This window comes from Anabrus simplex, chromosome 1 (genome assembly GCF_040414725.1).
Source record: "Anabrus simplex isolate iqAnaSimp1 chromosome 1, ASM4041472v1, whole genome shotgun sequence".
In the NCBI taxonomy this organism is placed as follows: domain Eukaryota; kingdom Metazoa; phylum Arthropoda; class Insecta; order Orthoptera; family Tettigoniidae; genus Anabrus; species Anabrus simplex.
This window is the reverse complement of record NC_090265.1, coordinates 520,566,226-520,589,800: the sequence shown is the minus strand read 5'-3', so window position 1 is coordinate 520,589,800 and position 23,575 is coordinate 520,566,226. Positions and strand designations below refer to the sequence as shown.

Genomic DNA, 23,575 nt, shown 5'->3' with positions numbered 1-23,575 from the left:
AAACGAAGTGGGGGCGTGAAGAGCTTATAGCCCGTGGGCAATGAGTCACAGTGGGGTCCTGTATTAGTAAGTCAGTCTATATCACTCGAAGGAAGCTAAAAGAGTTAAGAACAGTGACAAAATAAATGAAGAAAGGCAAATGGTGGTACTGGTGATCGATGTTTTAAAGGGCAAAACAACAGCTTCATCAGCCCCTATAAACTATGCACGTAATAAATGCATGTTTCAATTCATCACTCTTGCCCATTAAATTCAATAAACAATACGTTCACACAGGGGCATAACGAATGTGAACGGGCCCGTCTGCCTAAATAAAAATTCGGGCTCCCTAAAATAAAATGTAAAACCTATTAATAACTAGGCCGGCCCCGTGGTGTAGGGGTAGCGTGCCTGCCTCTTACCCGGAGGCCCCGGGTTCGATTCCCGGCCAGGTCGGGGATTTTTACCTGGATTCGTCGTGCTGACCACACGACACCTCGTAATCTGCAGGCCTTCGCGCTGAGCAGTGGTCGCTTGGTAGGCCAAGACACTTCAAGGGCTGTAGTGCCATGGGGTTTGGGTTTACTAGTACTAACCTAAATGTAATTACAGCAGGTAGAACTAAGGCAATATATTGCCAAACACAGGAAATAGTAATTATTTTGAGATCACTAAAAGATAGGGTTTATTTGACTGCCTCAGTGATTTAAGGGCTGAACTGCCAATGCAACTGTACATACTTAGATGTTCGTACTTAAAATTGGTAGGGGCTGCCTGGCCGAGGCGGTAAAGGCGTGGGTTCGAATCCCCGTCAGGAAGTCGTAAAATTTAAGAAACGAGATTTCCACTTCCGAGGGTGCATATGGCCCTGAGGTTCACTCAGCCTACACCAAAAATGAGTACCAGGTTAATTCCTGGGGGCAAAGGCGGCCGGGCGTACAGCCAACCACTCTACCCCATCACGTGCCGAGGTTAAAAATGGTGGAAGCCTTTACCTTCCACTCCTCCAAGGGCCTTCATAGCCTGTACGGAGATGACTTTGCTTTGTTTTTTTTTAACTTAAAATTGGTTTCATTTTCTTAGAAACTACAGAACTGTAACCGGTACAGAAGTCAGTTATAATAATTATTATTTCGATTACAACCCAGAAAAATACACGAACAAAATTGAATTAAAACCTGTTCAAATAAAGCTTGAAAAATATTAAACCGCACAACTGATGAGTGTACGTATACCATGTTATTACTTCGCGCAAGGAGAGTTCGTTCGGAACAGAGTTGACCGAGTGTTACTACAACTTGGAAGTTATTGTTGAAATTATACATTGTTGTCGAATAAATGTGTGTAAAAAGTGAAATGATAAGCAAAATTTGTGCATAATACGATCTCAGCTACACTACATATCAAGAAAGTATCATTTTCTAACTAAAACTGTGGTATCAATTTTCATTGATTTTTAATAATATCGTCCAAATCTTTTGCGAGAAGCATTATTTACAGCTGTGCTGTATTACACTCAACACAATTATACCAACAGCTGCTAGATGTAAGCATCCTCTACGAACAAATTGTAAAAACAATCTATTTCGTCGTGATGTGATCTTCTGACCGTTTCGGTGCAGAGTCAAATTAGGCTAGGTATACCGTATATTACTTTTATTTATTTGCGAGGAGTCTGCAGGGCCCATTGAGGGCCCGGGCCCGCCTGCATTGCAAGCCCTAATGTTACACCCTTGGTATTCACATTGTTCAAATTGTCAATAGATGTTGTAGAAGACTGGTATGTGATAAAGATCAACTGAGCTCAGTTTAGATTCAGCAGTACAAAAATCTGTAAGTTTATCACAAATTGTGAAATATTTTTGTAGGACTAAATTGTATTGGTCCGTGTTATTTATATTCACAAGGTTACTGGACAATCATGGAATTAAACCTTAACAGTAATTATACCGTGCTGTCTGTTAGGAGCGAGCTGCCTGTGTAGTACGCGCCGCGTGGCTGTAAACTTACATTCTTGAGATGGTGAGTTCAAACCCCACTTTCAGCAGCCCAGGAGATATTTGTCTACAGTTTCGTACAGTTGTCGAAGACGACCAAACGTCGCACTAACGTACCTGACATTATAGTTTTAAGGTCAGCTTACCTTTGCATGGTTCAGCTCATGCTGAGGTATGGTCTGCCTGCTTGGCATACCACTGCAGCGGAAAACATGAGTAAGCTGCAGAGTACAGGGCCGTGTGAAAAAACTAACAATAACTGTTAACCCCCTCTCCTATTCAATGAGACAACCTGATCATCCTCAAAAAATCACCCGCTGTCTCTTTATATTGAGTGGAGGAGTAGTTTACAGTTTTATGACTTGTTTGCCGCTCAGCTCAGAGTGGAGGAGGAGTTGCCCTTTTTTCTACCTTTCGCCACTACCTTTGCAGCCCACAAGGGATTTTATTGGTGCTCCGCAAAGCTGTAGAACTCTCTGTCCGAGGATGTCAAGAACATGCCTCTCTGAAAACGTCAGTTGTACATAAAGAAAAATGTTATTTAAAAGAACTGCGGCATGTGTCCGTGTATGGGGGTTGAGTGACTGGCAGACTACTAGAGTGATAGGAAGAACGTGGGCACACAAGTGAGTGAATGAATGGGCGATTAGCGAACTGTCGATCGACAGAATGAATCAACAGTGAGAAATATCTGTACACAATGTTTTAAACAGAATCATTTCTAATGTTAGCATATGTCTAGGAAACATTTTGAATGTGCATGGGGCTCCTTTTCTTCACTAGAACTTTCATACTTCTAATCGGAATTTTGGTAAATGAATAATAGCAATGTATGTACAATATATAAACCCCTCAGTCCGGATTGCTGATACGGGGTCAGGGATGAGGTAAGAGGAAATTTTATGACTTATTTTTACAGTCGGATGTCCTTCATGACGCCAACCTCAGTTGAGGAGCTAATGAAGATGAAATGAATGAAGTGAACGAAATTAGGTAAGGAAGTGAAAGGAGTCGAGTTTGGCGCATGAACAGGAGCTGTCACGGCATTTGCAGGGAAGTTAAAATGGGAAACCACAGAAAATCATTCTGAAGACAGTCGACGGTGTGGTTCAAACCCACTCGTCTCCTGAATGCAGAGCTTGGTTCCATAACCGCGCGGCCACTCGCCTCGGTAAATACTAATACCGTATTCAATCAATCAATCAATCAATCAATCAATCAATCAATCAATCAATCAATCAATCAATCAATCAATCAATCAATCAATCACCACTGACCTGCAATTAGAGATGCCACTCATATGGCAGATTCCCTGTCAACGGTTTACCTACTATTTTTTTAATGATGTCCGACTCGTTGGCTGAACGGTCAGCGTACTGGCCTTCGGTTCAGAAGGTCCTGGGTTCGATTCCAGGCCGGGTCGGGGATTTTAACCTTAATTGGTTAATTTTATTACATGTTATGAGTCTCATTGGTAAATTCCAATGGCACGGGGGCTGGGTGTATGTGCTGTCTTCATCATCATTTCATCCTCATCACGAAGCGCAGGTCGCCTACGGGAGTCAAATAGAAAGACCTGCACCTGGCGAGCCGAACCCGTCCTGCATATCCCGGCACTAAAAGCCATACGACATTTCATTTCATTTTAAATAATTTTTTTTTGTTTTGCTATTTTGCTTTACGTCGCACCGACACAGATAGGTCTTATGGCGGCGATGGGAGAGGAAAGGCCTAGGAAGTGGAAGGAAGCGGCCGTGGCCTTAGTTAAGGTACAACCCCGGCATTTGCCTGGTGTGAAAATGGGAAACCACGGAAAACCATCTTCAGGGCTGCCGACAGTGGGGCTCGAACCCATTATCTTCCGTTTACTGGATACTGGCCGCACTTAAGCGACTGCAGCTATCGAGCTCGGTTTAAATAATTTCAAAGAAGTTGTAAATATATCAAACATATTATTTTAATCCCTAAATACATTCCTACAAGCGAATATTAGGCCCAATTTGTCTTTATCTTCATATTTTGCTTTTTCCGACTTAAAAAAAATCCCATTCAAGATTATTCGTCTACTAATGTCATTCAACTCCCTGCGGGTGGGGGCGGTAGAATAATACTCACGGTATCCCCTGCCTTCGTAAGAGGCGACTAAAAGGGGCTACAGGGGCTCTTAATTTGGGGGCGTGGGTTGGCGGCCACGGAACACTTAGCTTAGTCTTGGCATTGCTTCCACTTACTTGTGCCAGGCTCCTCACTTTTATCTATCCTATCCGACCTCCCTTGGTCAACTCTTCTTCTTTCCCGACCTCGAAAGTATTAGAGCACTCGAGGCCTAGGGAGTCTTTCATTTTCACGCCCCCCATGACCCTTATCTAACATTTACGGATACCTTCATTTTTCCAAGTGTCGGATCCCTTCCATTTTTTCTTCCTGATTACTGTTACATAGAGGAGGGCTGCCTAGTTGTACTTCCTCTTAGAACAATAATCACCAACACCACCACCACAATGTCATTCCATTCTATCTTTCCACGAACAGCTCAGAACATAGGCCTACTGCTTAGTCGAGCAGCTCGTCTTTTTACTTCCAAGTTTTTTCAGCCCAAAGTTTACGACATTTTCGTAACACACCATACTGCAATTGAGGGCTCACCTGCGACTCATATGCCCCCTCCTTTACATCCTTACCACAAACCCTAAATATCCTCATAACCATAGGAAGAGATCGGTAACTTTTATTTAGAACTTCGTTAATGTGATTACTCCAATGAAGATATTCCTAGCTACTTACAGCAATCCCCATGAAGAACATTTATCTTGGTGAACCTAACAACCTGACTTTTCTCTCCATTTACCATCATACAATTGTCTGCTGTCCATGTCCGACTCGTTGGCTGAATGGTCAGCGTACTGGCCTCCGGTTCAGAGGCTCCCAGGTTAGATTCCCGGCCAGGTCGTGGATTTTAATCGCTTCTGATTAATTCTTCTGGCTCGTGGACTGGGTGTTTGTGTCCGTCCCAACGCTCTCCTCTTCATATTCAGACAACATTACACACTACCAACCACCTCAGAAACGCACAATAGTGAATACATCCCCCCCATAATAGAGTTGGCGTCAGGAAGGGCATCCGGCCGTAAAACAGGGCCAAATCCACATGTGCTACGCAGTTAGCACCCGCAACCCCACAGGTGTGGGTAAAAGGCGGTAGGAAAAGAGGAAGAAGAAGAATTGTTTGCTGTCCATCCCACAACTTCGTCGTGGTTTGTTTGCAGTCTCTCACATTCCTATAACTTATTTATCATTGCATACAGTGTAATATAAAGCGCAAACAGTCTTATTTATAATTGCAGTTCTTTTATTCGGATCATTTATTTACAAAATAAAACACAAGGAATAGCAGAACGCGTGGTTCAACGTAGTAGTGCACTTTCAACTCAAGTGCCTTGTTTTTCTGCCAGTGTAAGCGCAAGTGCTGTTGAGCTCTACTTGTTATTCCTCACTTTGTTAGTGAATATGGCAGGGATGAAACGTTAAACTCTATCCGTTGATGAAAATGAAAATCAGAAGCAGTCAACGAAGTCTCTTCCAAGTGTTATTTCAATGTGGAAACGGCAGATCTGATACCCTTAAGAGGAAGGAAGATTGATTGATACAGGATTTATATTAACTGGACACATGTTCCGGTCTTACACTTAACCAGTGGATACGGGAATAACATAAAATAAAATGACTATAAAATAATAAGAAAAAAGAAGAAGTATAAGAGCGTATGTGGCCTCCGCAGAGGCCTGATGCAGGTCTTTCGAGTTAACGCCAGATAGGCAACCTGCACGTCTGTGAAGATGAGACCCTCCCTATGATTATTTCTAACGTTGAGGACAACACACACACCCAGCCCCCGAACCACAGGAATTAACGAATGAAGGTTAAAATCCTCGACCCGACCGGGAATCGAATCCGGAAGCCCATGGACCAAAGGCCAGCACGATAACCATTTAGCCATGGAGCAGGATACAAATTAATTTGTTATGTTATCTTACTGTACATAAAATACCTAATACACTTCGCAATATTAAGTAAGTGAACAATTTGCTTGCTAAGTACAATCATGTAATACATACGAAAAAATTAAAATACAATAAATTACATTCATAACAATAACCTAGATAACCGTACTATTATTTATGATTTAATGGTGAATACCAGAAATTTCTCACATTGAGGAAAGTTTTAGTAATCGTGTTACAACTGTGGGCGAAAAATGTTACAAAATAGGGATTGGAGTAAGGATTAATTTAAACAGGGAATCACACTGAGTACTACTACTGCCTACTTTTAATAACACTAACGACGATGATGATAATAATAATAATATTAATAAAATGGAGAAAGACATTAAAATAAAAAAAATATACAGTTGTACAGTATTTACATGCAGTGTAACATTTGTTCGTTTCTAAGAAAATTCTCCAAATTCTATTTTTCGATACATGGGTTGAAATATGAACACAGAAGGCTTAAAATATTCATTAATCTTGCATAAAATGGAAATATTTTCTGGTCCCTAGCAATTTTTATTGAGACAGGTTTTACGGTATTAGTCTCCTCCTCTACTTGGACAGTAAATACTTAGGTTACATCTCAAAACTCACGGGCTAAAATTCGTAGAAAGTAGTATGAAAACTCACGACTACGAACTAGTAGGTAAATTAACATTGCAATGAGTCTCAAAATTTATGACTGCGGACAGCAAGTGCCTGCGATGACCGTAGGAGGAATCAAGTGCGCAGTGATTCCCGCTGCCCTTCACACACATGAATGTCCATACGCCTTCAGAACGGGATATCCCATGCATTGTTAATAGGAATTATCACCCACAGACCAAATTCTCCAAGTATAACACTGATCTTTACTCAGTTATTCTGTTTGGTGTCACCGAGCAGTCCACAATATGGAATTCATTACTTCGCAAAAGAGTAAACTAAATTTCATGTACAGCTGTTATAGATTTTATAAGCAGAGTGAAAACAAGTTGGGCGAAGGAGTATGGTTTTGTCATAAAAGACTGTCGTTCGCGTGTGCAAGTTATAATTGCAAGTGACAACAACATTTTAAGTGAAACAGTGTGTACCTGATGCTCGTGTTTTACCGTACTCTGCGCGAGACTACACGACAGGTCGACCTCTTGATGAGGTGCCAATTACAAGAGGGCACGCAGTTTCGGCTGGCGCTAACAATGGACCTTTTCGCAAAATTTCGATAAAATTTTCAAATATCTACAGTCGTTATGTGGGTAGAGTGGGCATTTGTCCATTCAAAAAAGAGTTTTGAGACTGGCCCACGAAAAGAAACCTGCTCTTACTAATCCTCCTCTAAGAATTCGTGAAGTTTGATACTCGTCAGACATCGTGAGTTCTGAGATCCTCACATATACACTCCTCTTGTTCATTAATGATTCCTGGCATGTCATTCCTGGAACCTGTTTCTGCCTTAAAGTACCTAAACATATCGTTCACTTTTTCACTAAAATTCATATGAATGCCAATTATGCTTGCCATCATGTTATCCTTAGTCGACATTTTAAAAAACTAAGCTCAAAATTCTAGTAAGTTCCTTCAATCTCTCCTTACTTCCACGACCATCCCTAATTCTATTTCGTATTGCAGTGGCTGTCGAGATGAGAAGACTGGTATGGAAAGTGTTGGATATTGTGCAGGGTGTCACCAGGGTCGATGATGGCAGGAGCTGTAAAACCATTGTTCCATTGTGCAGCAGCAAACGAAGAAATGGAGCAAACTGCCTGTAATGAGTGTCATGTAATTTTGCTGATATTGTGTTATTCACGTCACTTATCTGACAGTTCCTTATCAGAAGATGATCCCTCCCTCGTTATCGTGCGATCCTTTCTCCATTCCAGATAAGAGAAAACTATACTCGTTATGAAAACATCATCCTTCGTCAAAATCAAAATTATAAATGAACAATCTTAGAAATGGAAAATTAGTTCATGTTAAATAATTTGGCCTATCATGCACTTGAACTGGAGGACTTTTTCCAGTGTGATGCGTAACAGAAAGATGCTAAAAAAACTTAAAGGAAAGGTCCAGTCAGAACAGCTATGATTTATGGAGCAGAAACAAATTTGTCCGGCGACAAGAAAACGGGGTAATAAACTGGATGTGAAAATACTGAGTTTGCAGCTCGACACACAGTTTAGTAATAAAATAAGAAACTAACCGGTGACAGAAAGGCTGAAAGTGACCAATATATGTGAAAATATGAAGAAAGCTGTGTTTACACTATAAGAGACCAGGAGGATGTAGGGAGGAGGATGTTAGTAAGGCTGACAACGAGAGAAAGGAGTATTGGACGCCCCACAAGATAATGGATGGACAGTATTCAAAGACAGCATGGACCTGTTCGGTCTTATGGAAGAATAAAATCCGCGTCATTGACTTCGCCTGGTGGGAAAGTTTTTCTGAAGAGGTCCTACATTTGAACAGTCATCTAAGATTACATTTCTTCCAACAGTCCTTTCAAATCGGTGATTTGTGCCAATACGAAATACGAATGCTACTTTTTGTGGTGAGAGTTGTTGCTAGAATATGTCTGTGGGCTGATAACCTGTATAGCAGAGCGATTTAACCGATTTGAACCCAAGCATATTTCATCTTACGTATCCCGTTAAAGTTTTAGAATAAGTAATAGGGTATGTATCATATGCAAACAAGTATTTTTCAATCGAGTGAATTAGTAACTCTGTACAGGCCGTGTGTAGATGTATACTTGAAATCAAAGGATGATAGGTTCGAATTTCACCGTTGGCAGCCCTTCAGAAGATTTTCCTTTATTTCCCATTTTTACGCCAGATACATCCAGAGTCTATTTCTGGCAAGCCTTACATAATGAAGAGTGCCTGTTCAAAAGGCGCTATTTCCACCCTAAGAAAGTTGTGGAAAAACGCAAGGAAACGTACAATTAAAGGCACATGGATCGTACCCATGATCGGCTATTGGTACTACTTTTAAGTAATTACATCGTTCTGGTCTGGACTGCTCATGGTATTCGATATTTTTATTTATTTATTTATTTATTTATTTATTTATTTATTTATTTATTTATTTCGACTTTCCCCAACTGGAGATTGCCCCTGAGGACAAAGCAAACAAAAAACAAGATTAATATTAAAAGTAATGTGAGCTGATTACATACGTAAGCACTTTTGACCTATGTTGCTGCATTCAAAAGTTTGGGAGATATGGTTCTTTGGGATTTGGATAGAATATTTCAAGGTAGTCACTGCAACTTCTCTTATTAATGTCTCATCGAAGTTAAATGATTTTCAGAACTTGACGAAGAGAGGAATGATTCCTGTAGCGCCAACCATGCATGTGGGCGAAATACAAAACATTTTTTGAAGTGGAAATAGCACCTTTTGAACAGACACTCTTCACGTGTGTAGAGGCTTGATTCTTTTCACACTGATTTATAAACGATTATTCAAAAAAGGAAATATTTTCGTGTTATTTCTCGAAATAGGACTTTCCCCATCGTTTGAATTTAGCTTTAATAACCTTCTAAAGGAACCTCCGTGGCTCAGACGGCAGCGCGTCGGCCTCTCACCGCTGGATACCGTGGTTCAAATCCCGGTCACTCCATGTGAGATTTGTGCTGGACAAAGCGGAGGCGGGACAGGTTTTTCTCCGGGTACTCCGGTTTTCCCTGTCATCTTTCATTCCAGCAACACTGTCCATTCTCATTTCATAGAATCTATCAGTCATTAATACATTTTGGGGGTAGCGACCCCATCGTACTAACAGCCTACATGATTCATTCATTACATCCCAGACCCGGTCAATGACTGGAAAACAGGTTGTAGGTTTTCATTTTCAACCTTCTAAAATTAGTCCTAAAAGTTTTATTCGTTTCATTTGTGATAAAGGGAGAAATAATATTGATCATCAATCACTATTCTTTTACTATAGTCCTAATCAAGATCGAATAATAAATTACACGTTATATCACCATACCATTAAGAGATTTCCTAGAATATTAAAGCTAACAGGTATTTCTGTCAAATTGAGAGAATTCCTACTTTATCTTCCAATTCTTTTCACACTCATAGTATTGGAATAGTATTTCAAGCTCGGTTTTCCCATGAATTTTACTGCAGTTTTGCACTTGAAAATCCACAGCCTGTTTCCAGTCATTCGACCGGGTCAGGAATGGAATGAAGCCCCCATCTAGCGCCGAGGATAGGAATTGTACCGGCTGCCTAAGCCTGTCGCACTCCTCTGAGGCAATGATTAATGACTGACAGATGAAATTATATTAGAGAGTGTTGCTGAAATGAAAGCTGATAGGGAAAACCGGAGTAGTCGGAGAAAAATCTGTCCCGCTTCCGCTTTGTCCGACATAGATCTCACATGGAGTAACCGAGATTTGAGCCACGGAGGCACCAATGTTGCACTTATCGCAAAATAAATATTCTTTATATCGCAGTAATCCTCAAAAATAAAATCACTATTTTCTTAACCAGAATCACATGATTTATTACGATACCTCGAAATCGCGTCCAAATATACTGTATTTTGTTGCCTTTATCGCTATGAGAAGATAGCATGCCTCTACACACGTACGTATAACACTAAAGGGTTGGTCATATGACCATACATCAATTAACAATGATTACTTTTGAACTGCAATCAGTTTGATGTAAAAGAAACTAAGCGGATAATATTGCAATCGTAGCCACGGAACCTCAAGCACATATACCGTTGATTTATCGGCGATAGATTTTGAAACTCCAGCAGCAACTGGCGTTCGAAATCGGCCTAGTAGCCTCTGGAACAAAATTTTAAAACTGTATTTCTTATTTTATCTATCTCCCATTATATGCTTGTTGTTGACAACAGAGTTTCAACTGCCATGCCCGGTTCCTGTTAATAATAATAAATAAAAATGTCGAGTGAATTGGACGTGCGGTTAGGGGTACGCAGCTGTGAGCTTGCAATCTGGAGACAGTGGGTCCTAACCCCCTAAAGATGGTTTTCCGTGGTTTCCCGAATATCAAACAAGGCAAATAATGGAAAGGGACGTTAATTAAGGCCACGACCACTTCCTTCCCACTCATACCTCTTTCCTATCCCATCGTCGCCATAAGACCTAGGCTATCTGTGTTGGTGTGACGTAAAGCCAGTTGTAAAATAATAATAACAATAATAATAATGTTATTTATTGGTTTTACGTGCCACCGGCTACATTTTTATTGTTTATTAGGAGACGCTGAGGTGCCGGAATTTTCCCCCACAGGAGTTCTTTTACGTGCCAGTAAATCTACCGACTGGAGTTTGACGTACAGTATTTTGAGCACTTTCAAATACCACCACACTGAGCCAGGATCAAACCTGCCAAGTTGGGCTCAGAAGGCCAGAGCTCGCCGGTACTTGTTAGTGCCGATGTTATGGATAGTGGAATCCTTCCAAACATTCAAAGGCCTTCATGACCTGTATGGAGAAGACTTTACTTTTGATTTGGTTACAAAATTAAAAATAATTGGGGCCTAGGATATAAAAGTTCATGTCTGCATTTTACTCAAATTATAAATCTAAGTTAAAAGAAAATAATTTAAATGATGTTTGTTGGTGATGTCGACCCCTGCGGATCTTTTGCCACTACTTGCACCATATGATATGAACCTGCGTGTAATTGGAATTGCGGAAGTGTTGAATGTGCGGAAAGGAGCATTAAGGACGACACAGGCCAGGGATATTAATCATTTACAATTAAAAACCCCTGATCCGGCCGGGAATCGAACCCGGGGCCGCCGGGTGACAGGCGAACGCCTTGCCCCCTACACCGCGGGGCCGGACAATTTAAGTTTTGATTGTTATAAAACAATATGCACCATTATATTACTTTTTATGATTTCCATAGTCTCCAATATGCTAATAAAACAATAAAATGCTGTCCTCTAACGACAAAGCCAGTCGTCAGAAATGGGCTGCTTCTGTGTCAAGATAGAAGTGGAAACTTAAATCGTTTAGAACAGTGGTATTCAAACATTTTGGTTGGCGTACCCCTAAAATCCAAGTGTTTTACCTCCGCACCCCCTGAAGTACGAGTCTATTGCGATTATACCAAAAAATAACAAATGATTCTTGCTGGATGCCAAATAATAATAATAAAAATAATAATAAAATAATAATAACAAAATAATAATAATAAAATAATAATAATAATAATCACCATCATCTTCCGCTGCTTATCCCGCCTGCTCAGTGTCCCTGCATGCACTGAGGCATGAAAGAGTGGTGGGCGTGGATTTACGGTCTCATGCCCTTCCTGACAACCACGGGATTTTCAACTGATAATTCCAGCCCAGCAACACCGAGAATAAAACCACAGTCGTCGGGCAAACAGCTAAGCTGCCACGCCATTACGTTCCCCGATAATAGCAATAATGTATATAGACGGTATATCGTCGCTAGGCAACGGAAACCTCGTTCAGGTTTACAGAAGATACCTAAAACTGGGCGATGAGCAATGGCCGGAGAACCGTTCTGACATGTACAGTATTCAACCACTGGAGTCTTCTGTTCCATTCTCAGGGAAGGCGGCAAGCCCTCACAAGACAGATGGAGAAACGTGATTTTCTCATGAGTGGAATTACGAGGTTTTCATTGCCTAACAACAATATATTTACGACCAGTATTAAAACAACTATTACTATTGTACTATGTTCACTGCTACGGAAGAAAAATGGAAGAGAATGAGTGCATTTCGAAACAAACAATTAAAAAGCATCATTGCAGCATGAATGAGCATTTTTACATGGGAAGTACAAGCTAACGCGCATTTTAGAACGAATAGTTAGGAAAGGGGACTCCCTCTAGTGGTAAACAAACACTCTCTCTCCCTCTTAATCTGTTTACCCTCCAGGGTCGGTTTTTCCTTCGGACTCAGCGAGGGATCCCACCCCTACCTCCTCATGGGCAGTGTCCTGGAGCATCAGACTTTAGGTCGGGGGATACAACTGGGGAGGATGACGAGTACCTCGCCCAGGCGGCCTCACCTGCTATGCTGAACAGGGGCCTTGTAGAGGATTGTAGAAGATTGGAAGGGACAGACAAAAAAGAGGGAATAAAGCGGCCGTGGCCTTAAGTTAGGTAGGCTACCATCCCGACATTTTTCTGGAGGAGAAGTGCGAAACCACGCAAAACCACTTCGATGATAGCTGAGGTGGGAATCGAATCGACCTCTACTCAGTTGACCTCGCGAGGCTCAGTGGACTCCTTTCCAGCCCTAGTACAACTTTTCAAATTTCGTGCCAGAGCCGGGAATCGAACCTAGGCCTCCGGGGGTCACCGATAACAGAAGCTACGATCATTTTGTGCACCCCTTGAGACGACTTCGCGTACCGCGAACCACATTTTGAATACCACTGGTTTAGAAGATGCCGACGCATTGTTTAGAGCTCCAAGGACGAACTCAAACGATTTTGTGGGCTCGATACTTACTCCAGAATAATGTCGAATTAGTGCCTTACTGTCCGACTCGTTGGCTGAATGGTCAGCATACTGGCCTTCGGTTCAGAGGGTCCCGGGTTCGATTCCCGGCCGGGTCGGGGATTTTAACCTTAATTGGTTCATTCCAATGGCCCGGGGGCTGGGTGTTTGTGCTGTCCCCAACATTCCTGCAACTCACACACCACACTTAACACTATCCTCCATCACAATAACACGCAGTTACCTACACATGGCAGATGCCGCCCACCCTCATCGGAGGGTCTGCCTTACAAGGGCTGCACTCGGCTAGAAATAGCCACACGAAATTAATTAATTAATTAAGTGCCTTACTTCAAGTTCGTGGAAAGCTAGACCCAAATAATTACAATATTACACAGACTACCAAAGACCTTAAAACAGCACATGATATTATGATGACCAAAGGTCTTCCAAGGCCGTAATATCCACTGCTTTTCAAGGAATTCAAACTCTTGCTAAGATTCGGTTGAAACTACCCAAGTATATGAGGAAAAATCTGATGCTACGACAGATAAAAGGGAGGGAACTAAATACACTACTGTCGATAAACTATGTTCATATACGACATACTTTTATTCTCTATCCTGAGGGGGCGTCGCGGGTGCACTCATTCTCTGCCCAGTCGGTAAATTCCACACTAAGATTTCTCGCGACGATGGGATAGGAATGAGCTAGGATGGGAAGAAAGCAGCATTAAGGTCCAGTCTCAACATTTTCCTGGTGTGAAAATAGGAAAACAAGAAAAACCATCTTCAGGACTGCCGGTGGTAAGAGTTTGAACGCACCTCTCCCGAATGCAACTTTACAGCTACAAAACCGCAACTTTAAAAAAATTATACTTTATATACTTCAAAAAAAGGTTTAATTTACATCGACTACAAATGTTAAAAGCATTTACACTCTTTAGGCTTTTTCAATCGTGAAATTACCAGCGTTTCGCCTCAAAATGTCTTTATAGGCTTGTTTGTTCAAAACATACTCGCACGTTCGGATATCTGAACGGGGGTTTATAATAATTGGCCCAGTGGAGAGAGAGACAGCCAACATTGTGGGAACGTTAGTGCGCCTACTGTTGTGCGATAAGCGCGGTTGCTATGTGCAGAAGATAACCAAGTCGTGCATTATCGCACCGCTGCGCTGACTCTAACGGGATGGCCAGGTCTTCGCTAATTTGTAAAACGGAGCACTAGCTCTTATAGACCCCGGAAATAGCTGCACAGTATGAAGACTTCAGAGACAAATAAGCGATACACAGGGTGTTTCAGTAAAGTAAGTACAAAATAAACAAGATATAGAGGAAGCTCTATTGAACATTTTGAGAGAGTAAATCAAAGGTTTCAGAATCAGAGGGGTTGCAATACGGATTCGGCGTCTGTCTCACCACTACTGATGCGCATATCGAGGTAAACAAACATTTTGACTTTACTTGTAGAACCAAACCGCCAATGATTATCTCTATTATCGGTAATTCTCAAGATATTAATTTTCATGTAATTATACATTCAACCCTCACACGTAGTGCGGAGAGGAATGTGGATGCTGTCATGCTTACATTCCAAGCGGGAGACTGCGACGGGATTCGATCCGGCAGCCTTGAACATCTACTACGGTACTCAGCCGGTCTCATAACTCTTCTGACTAGCGTTTCTAGAGTCTGGTATGGCCTATTTGTGCTTACTTTCGCCAGACTCCCCTTCTTTATCTTTCCTGTTTGACTACCCTATCTACTTTTTAATAACCGACTAATATTATTGGTTTTACGGAACTACTATTGCGGTTTTCAGCGACGCTGAAGTGCTGGAATTTTATCCCGCCGGAGTTCTTTTAGAGGCGAGGAAATATATCAACTCAAAGATGATGTAAAGCAGTTTCAAATACCACCAGACCGAGCCGGGAACGAATCCACCAACTTGGACAGTTGAAGCCTGCACTGAAGCAATTAGGTCGGCAAATAACCGTCCAATTACTGGAATATGGTTTTAACGCCCCTTCATTGCTGGAGATTTAAAGAGACGCCTGAGTTCTTGAACTCTGCTCCGAAAAAGAGTTCTTTTACGAGCCAGTGAAACAGCAGACAAGCGCGTCTCACATTCAAACCCTCCTAAATACCAACTGGCTGCGGCGGGATTCTGCCTTCCTACTTTGGGCATACGGAACGCAGCTGACCTCGTGGGAGGAGCGTGGTAAACACAGTGGTTTGATTGAGATTTTGCCTACTCTGCCAGACCACTCTTCTTTAATATTCCTGTTCGATCACCCTTTTCTGTTCTTCTTCTTTCCTTCGACTCCTACGGAGTAGGGTGTAATTAATTTATCCGACTCCCTGGGTGAATGGTCATTGTCGAGGTCTTCGATTCAGAGAGTCCTGGGTTCGATTCCCCGGGATCTTAACTGCATCAGGTTAATTTTTATGACTCGAGGATTAGGTATTTGTGATTGTCCCAACACACTCTTCATAATACACACTACCAACCACCAGAGAAATTCACAATAGTAAATGTACAAGCACAAAAATTTGCTTTATGTCGCACCAACACAGATAGGTCTTATGGCGATGATGGGATAGAAAGGGGCTAAGAGTGGGAAAGAAGCGACTGTCAGCTTAATTAAGGTACAGTTCCATCATTTGTCTGGTGTGAAAACGGGGAAACGACGGAAAACCATGTTCAGGGCTGTTGAGGGTGGAGTTCAAAGCTACTCTCTCACGAATGTAAGCTGAGAGCTACGTGACTGAAACCGCGCAGTCACTTCATCGGTAATAGCAAGTATATTTCTTCACATAGGGTTGACGTCAGGAGTAGCACTGGTCGTAAAATAGGGCCAAGTTCGTACGTGCGACACAGTTTGCAGCCGCGACCCCACGAGAACGTGGGAAAAGCGACAGATGAAGGAAATCATTTGCATTGTCTTGCATGCTCCTTTCCTTTATTTACGGTGTATCTCTATTCGTACAAGGATCGGACCTCTCATCCTTCGTTTCATTGTTTCTAGGTCATTACAACACTAATCACCAGGGTGAGTTCAATTTTCGCGAACTACGATTCCCAATCTTTGACGTGTAAGGCAGGGCGACTCTCTCTTGGGATTTTATTTCGCACTAGCTAATCCGAATCTAAACTCTTCCAGTGGATATGTTTCGTTTGCGGCCAGTTATTTTGCGCCTGATTTCTTAAAACGTGAACATCAGCACCCTACCCAGCTACCTGCATGATGATTCACCCTGCGCTGCCAATTGTAATCGAATTCGGCTCAACGTACAGTAGTTTAATTTAAGGTCACGTAGCTTGTAGCAGAATGTCAAAATGTATTCGAATTGAGGTTCCATCTATTGATTGTGCATAGAGAGAGACCCTATCTATATATTTGTAATAATGTAATTTCTTACATACTGTATTTATTTTCCTCACACTCGTAAGACCCGTGAGAAGTTGCTTATTTCGTAGGAAAAAAAGGGGGGCTGAATTTTAAACCACGATAAAAACAAACCTGTGGGATGAAAGAAAATGGCGAAATATAATTACTTCTCTTCAAGGTCGGGTGAAAGGTGGAAGGGGAGTAGTTCGGCGGCGATTTTTTCCACTCATCATTAGACTACGTAGAGAAAAGCGAGTAGAAAAAAAAAACCGCTGATCATTGGCTATCGTTATGCACAGACCCTGTAAAGGACTTCTCAGTGTTCAAAATGTATTTCCAAATTTATTCCTGGTATCCCGAATATATTATTTTAATTAATGTAACATACATGTACGTAATTAGTAATTACTAGTACAGTAAATTAATGTGTCTGTTTTTAAAAGGGGTTAAGTATTAACATTAACAATAATAATTATTTTTATTATTATTGACGACATTCTTCAGGTTTAGAGCATAGCTTAATTCTGATATCAGTAGCCGAATTTCCATACGTATGCAACAGACTCGCTGGTCTCGAGGTTGGCAACGCTGATTCAACCCCCTCTCCCTGTTTTACTGCGTATGCAGTTTTTTATTTTATTTTATTTTATTTTATTTTGCGGCAAAGGTTAGTTTTGGCTGTCGGAGGATTCCATGATTTGCTCATTGTCTTGCTAACCAACTCATTAAAAACATTCTCCGTTAATTTTCAGTGTTGGAAACTACTGAGCACAGAGTTACGAAATTTATTGAGACCAAATTTGGGAAGACACCTTTCCTGTATGAAGGGTTACATGATGGAAACGTAAGTTAACCTACAGGAAACTAGATGATAGTATAAAAATATGTTGGTCGAGTTCGAAATAGGTAAAAGATTAAGGAATGTCCGAAAAATTTTGCTGTTATACACAAACTACAAATGGTAACCTGACAAAAGAACTAGACCTAATTATTTGCGAGAATTATTTCCCAGTCATTTTCAAACACGCCCAACATATAGTAAGATAATGCATTACTTAACGTGTATAATTTTCAGTTCCAAGCCGGAATAACGTGTGAGAGAAACTGCTGAAAAATGGTGCACGGTTACAGTGTATGAGAGCCACACCTGAACTGGATAAGATACAAAGGACGAACTGCTCGACTAAGCGGTATGTTCCAAGCTGGCAGTGGAGAGATGGCGCGGAATGACAGTTGTAGACGAATAAGCTTGATCATGACATGAAGATTAAATTGGAATTCAAGAGGACAAATATTTTATAGGAAGAGGAAGTAGAGATTGGAATAATTTACAAGGGGAATGATCGATACATTTCCTAGGTCTTTCAAAACATTTAAGAAAAGGCTGGGTAAACAACTATTAGGGGAACCCCCTGCCACCTGGGTGACAGCCCTAAATGCAGATCATTGATGAAGAAGGGTAATCGGCACAAAGTTAAAACATAAAGCACACTTGATCCTTCCTTCTCTCTCCCTTCTGTAATTAAAATCAGTGTTTCCTGCAAGGAAGGTACTAGCTGCAAGGTGAACATAAATTATTATATCTTGACCTGTCACAATGGCAACGAGAGAACCTATTCTTCACTCGCCTAACATGACCCCATCGCCGAAGCTATCCATAACAGTGCTGCCAACTCCGTGGATTTTCCGCAAAATTTGGTGGATTTTTAAATAGAACAGCGGATAAATTTTCCATTTAGCGGACAGCGGGTTTTTTTGGCGGATTTTCAAACTTCCTTTAGTGATTTTCAGCGGTAACAATATCACCTTTCATCACCAGAAGAAAATAATAATATAGAACTTACTGCGGCATAATAGTCTAATTATTCCCGTTGTATTGGACTTATGCTGCATACTACGACTCCTTTCCTAGACCAACTCTGGCCCACAGCCTCAGTCAGAATTTGTTACAATCGTGACTGTACTCTTGATGATCCGGGTAGTGTCGTGTTTGATAACGTGTTTCTCTTGACATTAGGTTCTTTTTGGTATGTCAATATGTCGAAAGAAAAGGTTAAAAAGTAGTCAGATATTTCGTAAAGAGTAGTTAAATAATTAAACTTTAAAAGACTAGTTGGTTGAGCTTCCCACTGATCCCAAATACGGACGGTGCGTCTATTGGCAGTGCAATATAAATGCGAAATTGTTTGACATTATTTCTTTCCGCACTTGTCAAAAACAATGAAAACTGTGATGAAAGTGAAAATAAATTTCGAAATAGATTTGACAATTTCCGTATGTGCTTTGTTGCACTAGCATATACTTTCAAAAAGAAAGCTTCATATGAAACCACAGCACCTCAACGCAGCACATCTGCTTCAGAGCATATAGTGCGGGGAGGAGAAGAAATGAACTCCTGTTCTGAAACTGGTGAATGTTGAGTTAATCTTTAATTGAAACAGCTAGTATGCCCTGTATGCTATTTTGATTCAGTTCGAAATTTAGCGGAATTTAGCGGATATTCAACTAAAATTTAGCGGAGAAAAGATTTATGGGTTGGCAACACTGTTCCATAAAGTTCATTCCTAACTTAGCCTTTATCTTCTCTCTGCCAGTGCCCTCCCTTCAATTATTCCAACCTGTCTGTACCAGCAATCATTCTGGCGACTTACATGTTTGTTCCTTCTAGTTTATTTCCGCTTAGATTACTTGACTACTTTATAATTGACAACATCGAAACATTTACATCTAAATCACACTGTAAGCCTTGAATAAATTAACAACAATAATAATGCAGTAGTTTAATTCTTCAAGATTGTAATCTGCTTCGGAATTTGTCCGACACTAGTTCTTCAACCTGCCGGAAACCAACGACACGGAGTTGTCGCAGTTGAACGCGCGCAAATGCCACGGACCTCGGCTAGGATCGAACCTAGTTTCTTGCAAACAGAAGAATGACTAACTCACGGTATCACCGAGCTCGGCTGAAGGATTAACATACTAAAAATTGGTATATAGCATTAGCTTCATAATATTGAAATAATATAACATAATAAATCTGAAAAATAAGGGGGAAATGATGCTATACCTGTTTTAGTAGAGTTGAAAATAATGCAGTCATATCTAGTAGAGGTCACTTGACTCTTTACATATTATTAAAATAATAATAATAATTTCGGGTGGCTATTTCTAGCCGAGTGCGGCCCTTGTAAGGCAGACCCTCCGATGAGGGTGGGCGGCATCTGCCATGTGTAGGTAACTGCGTGTTATTGTGGTGGAGGATAGTGTTATGTGTGGTGTGTGAGTTGCAGGGATGTTGGGAACAGCACAAACACCCAGGCCCCGGGCCATTGGAATTAACCAATGAAGGTTAAAATCCCCGACCCGGCCGGGAATCGAATCCGGGACCCTCTGAACCGAATGCCAGTACGCTGACCATTCAGCCAACGAGTCGGACATAATAATAATAATAATAATAATAATAATAATAATACACTTCTAACATACTTTTGCCTAGTAATGTGTTAAATACGACCGGAAAGTGAGAATTTTGCTTTGAAAAAGTTCAATAACTTAGATAACGTCATCCTTACAATAACTCTGTTAATACTGATGGTTAAAACATAGCAACGAAAAGCGGATCGTAGGTCAGAGGTTTTGATACCATACATGAGATGAATACGTTGCAAGGTGTGATAGCTTTTCACTCACAAATAATTTTCGGAAAAAACCTATGAACACAAGAGGAAACTTTACCGAACATACACAGAACAACGCTATTTTGCATGTTAGTGCAATTAGGACTTCTGTGCTGGGCGAACTTAACTAGTTTACCTCATTTCCTTTATTATTATTTATTATCATTCTTCGAAGTTTTAGGTTTTATACGATAGATGAGGAAGTGACATAAAGGAAGCTGAAAGAACCATTAAACCTCAGTTAATAAGGTGAAGAGGTATGGAGAGAAGATGACTGGAAAGAGCAGCGTGGCAGAGTGGGGGCGGATGTGCATTTTACCCTTACTACCCGCATTCTGACCGCTTCAAATAATTCTCTACTTCGTCTGAAATCCTATAAAATGTGCCTGCAGGCATGTGTGCTAACTGCCAGAGATCTATTTCGTACGCTATTAAAAACAAAACTTGACCTTATGTTGAGATCGTCCTTACAACTCACAACACCTCACATCATCTCAAAACACATATTCAATGACTGTCGAATAATAAAAGGAAGTGGTAATTAAAGAAAGCAAACAACTGGTAAGTTTCGCAGAGAGGAGCGCACCTGTGTTCCCCTCCCCCGCCCCCAAAGATACGGCTTAGATGATGACTTAATGTTGTGACACTACATAGACGGATGGATATTACGTGATGCGAATCGATTATAAACAACAAAATTCAAGGTTTTTTTAACTCCACTCCCTAATGTTCATCTAATAAAAAAGGACATACATATCTGAATTGATTTCTAAACATCAATAAAATAAGATATGAACGACAGTTTCCTCGTAATAAATATAGAAGATACTATAGCACTCCCCGTCAAAGAACGGCCTTGGAAAGTGTACGATCTAAAATCATGTGTAGCCTAGCCGGTTACGATCTTCTATTTGCACCCGTGGAAAATTTTTCACAAACTTCAACAGAGAGAGAACTATATTTACCTGCTTTGAATCGCGTGTTGTTTTCCTGAGTGAGAAATATCCCAACAGCTTTGGTATCTTGAGTAGACAGGAACACAAAACACCAAACACGACACACCACGCCACGCGGATCAAACACTCGGTCCACACAACACGATTGCGCTGAACAGCCAACCAACCAGCCAGCCACACACCACACAAGCTACACAGCCTCTGACCCACTGACCAGAGCGGCAAGTCGTCCAAACAGACTGGAGAGCGCATGCGCCGCCGCATCTAAACAGCTGAGCGGCGGGGTTCCCATATCGTGGCACACGCTGCTCTGGTGTTTACAGAGGGAAAAGGTCCGTGAAGGTCGTGCTGAGTGCTTTCCAGAAGGGAAACCTCCTTTCAAAGATATATTACTTATGAATGGAACTTGGAGTGTAGCGATGTATAAAGGTAGATACAGCATGTTTAAAATACAAACAGCTGACTTAATGAAGCATTTCCAGGCATCTTTAGACTTACCAGACGCCCCCCGCCCTCTTCCTGCCGTATTCTTAGGAGAAAAAGTTGTGCCTCGTATGTGTCGTACGGAAGTTTAAAAATCCAGTATTTTATCATCTTCTTATTATTATTATTTATTTGTTTACCCTCCAGGGTCGGTTTTTACCTCGGACTCAGTGAGGGATCCCACCTCTACCACCTCAAGGGCAGTGTTCTGGAGCTTCAGACTCTGGGTCGGGGATACAACTGGGGAGGATGACTAGTACCTCGCCCAGGCAACCTCACCTGCTATGATGAACAGGGGCCTTGTGGGGGGGGGGATATTGGAAGGGATAGACAAGGAAGAGGGAAGGAAGCGGCCATGGCCTTATGTTAGGTATCATCTCGGCATTTGCCTGGAGAAGTAGGAAACCACGGAAAACCACTTCCAGAATGGATGAGGTGGGAATCGAACCCACCTCTACTCAGTTGACCTCCCGAGGCTGAGTGGACCCTGTTACAGCCCTCGGACCACTTTTCAAATTTCGTGGCAGAGCCGGGAATCGAACCCGGGCCTCCGGGGGTGGCAGTTAATCACACTAACCACTACACCACAGAGGCGGACGTATTTTATCTTTTGAAAGAATTTTGTAATCTAAAATGCGAATGAGCTCGGGTTCAAGCTTCGAGCAGTTTCTTTAAGGCGCAAAGGATGGGTTCTACGTTCCACCAACTAATTTGATGATATTCGGAGATGCCAGACTGTTGGAAATTTTGTCTGGCAGGAATTCTTTTTACGTGCCAGTAAATCAACTGACACAATGTTGACTTAGGTATATGAGTTCCTTAAAATATCACCGGACTAAGCCGGGATCGAGCCTGTCATCTCAGGTTCTGAGCCTCTCAGACCGGCTAGATAAGAATTAACTGGATGGGAATAAACTATGTAAATAATGGGCCACAGATTGATGACATTCAAGTCCAGGCCGAATAAAAAGGAAGATGGGTACGAAATGGATGTTTGTTGTAATGTTAGTCGTCCATTTTTCCATTTTCAGACCGTCCCAAAGCCACAGTAAAATGTGTGTCAACAATTTGTAATGAATGAAGTGGCGTATGGCTTTTAGTGCCGGGGGTGTCCGAGGACAAGTTCGGCTCGCCAAATGCAGGTCTTTTGGGTTCATGCCCGTAGACGACCTGGGCGTCGTGATGAGGATGAAATGATGATGAAGACGACACATACACCCAGCCCCCGTGCCAGAGAAATTAACCAATTATGGTTAAAATTCACGACCCTGCCGGGAATCGAACCCGGGACCCCTGTGGCCAAAGGCAAGCACGTTAACCATTTAGCTATGGAGCCGGACAACAATTTGTAGTAATGACATCACACAGAATTCATAAAGGTGACGGTAACATTTGTGTGAAATCTGAACAGAAGGCGATATATAATCAATCACCACCTGTCTTTGTACATTTGCTTCTACCTGGCGAGTTGGCCGAGCGGTTAGGGGCGCGCGGCTGTGAGCTTGCATCCGGGAGATAGTGGGTTCGAATCCTACTGTCGGCAGCCCTGAAGATGGTTTTCCGTGGTTTCCCATCTTCACACCAGGCAA

The 23,575-nt window shown here is 41.6% G+C and overlaps 1 protein-coding gene across 1 annotated transcript in view; it reads right to left on the bottom strand.

The window, feature by feature from the left end:
- The window catches only part of LOC136868915 (uncharacterized), a 290,215-nt gene extending 268,517 nt beyond the window's left edge, over window positions 1–21,698 (bottom strand). The window contains exon 1 of the mRNA XM_067144812.2: window positions 21,513–21,698. The gene's annotated coding sequence lies outside the window, so the exon portion shown is untranslated. The remainder of the gene's footprint in view (window positions 1–21,512) is intronic.
- Between the last annotated feature and the right edge of the window lie 1,877 nt (window positions 21,699–23,575).